Genomic DNA, 3,464 nt, shown 5'->3' on the forward strand with positions numbered 1-3,464 from the left:
ATGTCCAAATTTTAAAAAGCCCGAAACTACTGCGGAATTTAAATTAGAAATAATGGAAGTTTTTCGTGCGGCAAAACAACGACAGTATTTGAGAAGTACCAAAGATAAAAGAACAGCGGAAACGGAAGAAATGTGTTCTGAAGACGCTGTTTCCAATGATCATTTTGATACTGATGGCATTTTTGAAACGGAAGATCCTGATGCGTCCGATGAAAGTGATTGATATATATATGTATATATGTCATACACACAACACACACACTCATGTTTACATTTATGTATAATGTTCAATATACATATAATAAGAACTTTACATTTAGTGTTAAATATTTACATGTGTTATTACATTTTTAATCATAAATATTAATTTTTGTTTATGCGATCTTCGTAAAGAGAAAATTAGTCTTCAAATGTATACCAATAGTATATATATTGTAACCGTAATTTCTTATGTTAAGTATTTAAATAATAATGTGGCGGTTCGAGAAACCACCACAATTACGCGCGAACTACCCGGTAGACGCGCGAACGAATTCTCACGCGCGGAGCACGTAAAACCCGCGCGCGAGCACCGCGCGAGCCCCGAAGGCTCGCCGTGAGGCGGCCACGAGCGGGAGTCGGCGCCAGCAAGTGAAATCCAGTGAGTGGGGTTTATAAGACGGCGCACGGCGAGAAGACTTCGATTCGCGGCCCGCTCTGAGTGAGGAAAGGACCTCCTGCCTGTCTGTGAGGGAGAAAAGACACCAGGACTCACAGGCGACCGAACGTGCACGAGCTACAGGGAGTGGAAGCTACATCCGATAGCGCTGGCGCCGGTGCAATACACCCGGCCTCCACGTTTCTTCCTAAGCCCGTGGGACATCCGGGTACGGCGATATACATCTCCCTCAACACCGTGGAGCCTACCGCCGCTGCTATCACCACTCGCGGCCTCGCCGGTACATCACCGTGATTGCGGGACGCAATCACAGCCGGCCACACGAGTGCACAGGGGCACGCAGTATCAACCACTGATACAGGTTGACAACTCCACTCAATCGGACAGCGATTGGGAAGCCAACACACGGGACTCGGCCACGCAGACGGAGACAGCCCGCGAGTAACGCAGCTACACGCCACCCGGGATTCCACCGGCACTTAGACGCGTACCCTCACCTGCGCTACCCTACATCGGCTCCCTCCGAATAACCACCACCGAGCCTCGTATCACTTGGCCGGAACGCCCTCAGCGTTAACCCGTAAACGGCCCTTGTCAGGGCCACCACCAATCAACTAATTGTAAATTGTACATAGAGACTGTAAATATATTTTATTGTTACCCTTAGAAAAGAAGTCTCGTGATTGACTTCACCTCTTTACGCTCTACCTATCCCTCGCGCCATCTTCCGAAGGCGAACACGCCTTTATACTACCCACAATAATTATTTATTCGGCGGGCGGTTCTTCGATACCCACGGTACATCTTCGGCGCGTACTTCGAATATCGATCTCGCGATCCACAAAAATTCCCTGTATCTCAAAATAAACCGAATTGGGCGCCAGGTACGGCAGGCCGCACCATTCACGATAAGCGCAACACCGAAAGACAATTGCAAGACCGATAATTAACGCGACGGCAAAATTCCGCGGCTACTCAGTGTACCCGAAATGGTAAAGGGGTTGATTCGGGGGAGACGGGAGAAATCGTGAGAGTCGAGAACACGGTAACAATAACGAGTGTTCGATAGTTAAAATAGAGATAACAATAATATATTAAAAAGAAACAAGAGTATAGAGCAGTTCGCATAAAGAATAGCCGTTGATGACAGTAGTTATTTTACAGGCGAATAAGATCTATTATTTCCGCGGAGATCGGCACGACCGTGCGCAACAGTATTAAATTACCGGGCGTCTTACGCGCTTTAACTCGACTTTTCGGCCGCGAGGATTTCCGCCGTACGAGACTTAATTAGGCCGCGACAACTAAAGAAATCTCTCGAATGCGCCGGTAACTACTGTACGACCGTGAATCCGTTTCGATATAATAGAAAATTCTAGATTGTACGACTCGAATCGGTCCGTTGGTCCGGCTCGCGGTAAGCCGATATACGTCTCGATAACAATGACGATGACCTTTGCGTTGAAATGCCGAATATATAACTCGAATGACTCGCGGGAACTAATAGCGGGCTTAAAGACACCCGATAGAGAGTTCTTGCACGAATTTTTAGGATTTCGCTTTCTCCTGATTCCAATTTCTTACAATACATACAAGATACGCGCTAACAATATACAGAAATAATACGGAAACTATCGATAACGACTGTGGTGTACGAGTCGTGTGACGCAATACTTTACGCGAGTCGGAATATCGATCGCGTGAACATAAAAATCCCGATAATTTACAACATACAATAATTAGAAACGCGAAACTAACATTAATGACTGTCGGCGGCGGCGAAATGAATAGAGAGAGCTTATTTTATATAATTCGGATGAGTGACGAATGCCCGTCGGCCGTGCGACGCAATCTACCAAAAATTCCACAAAAGTTAATTCACAAAACGCGTGGTTCGACAACTACTTAAGGGCGCGACTCATCCGAATTAATTACCTACAAGTAAACGGCAACAAAATCGGTCGACGACGCTCGCCCCACCGGCAGGAATCTCTCGGCTTTTTCTTGATCGGTCCAATAATTTTCGCTCTCGCCTCAGAAAACCTGCGTCCTCCTGTACAGCTCTCCAAACAGTGCCGAGCGAGAGTCCTGCGGGAAACACGCCGGCGCGATGAATCGCGATCGTGCCACCTGTGGTACTACCGCGTTACGCAGGGCCGTCCTGTGATCCTCGCGGTCCTGGCTGTCCTTATTGCCGTATCGTCGGGTTCCTCGCCCCGTAATTTTCCAAATTCGTTGTTTTCCTGTTTAGAGTTGCAGGTTTTCGGCAGCGCTCGATCGGCCTCCTTCCCTATTTGATTGAATAGGTCCCGGGATAAGAGCCGTCTCGCCGCTCCGTCTTTGGGGACTCCCTCGCGTCGCGCGGGTGGAGTGACCGCCCCCGTTGGCTAAATGCCTCCGGCCCTCCGCCTTCTCGCCTGCCGTAAAAGATAAAAGAACATGAACGGCAACAACGATAATTTTCAGACAAAGCACCATAATTATTAAAATGATTACGACTTGGCGATTCCCGCTTTCTGGAGATCTCGGACTCCCGCTCTCGGCCGTTCCTCTTCCTTCTTCCTTCCTTTCCGCCGGATGGCTCCCCTTTCCCAGGAGAGGACTGAGGAGGTCTTGGTTGGCGACGAACGTCGACAGCCACCAACTCCTTCCCAGTTACCAAGAGCCAGTTACCAAGAGCCCTCCAAGAAAAACCAAGCCGATTCCCTCTCCAACAAGTCACCGCTATGTCCACCGACCAAAAGGAACTCAGACGACTAAAAAAGAAAAGATCGTACGCACTTCGCCAGAGAAACCTCGGTGAAGG

The sequence above is a fragment of the Formica exsecta genome, unplaced genomic scaffold (assembly GCF_003651465.1).
Source record: "Formica exsecta isolate Colony F162 unplaced genomic scaffold, ASM365146v1 scaffold639, whole genome shotgun sequence".
Lineage (NCBI taxonomy): Eukaryota > Metazoa > Arthropoda > Insecta > Hymenoptera > Formicidae > Formica > Formica exsecta.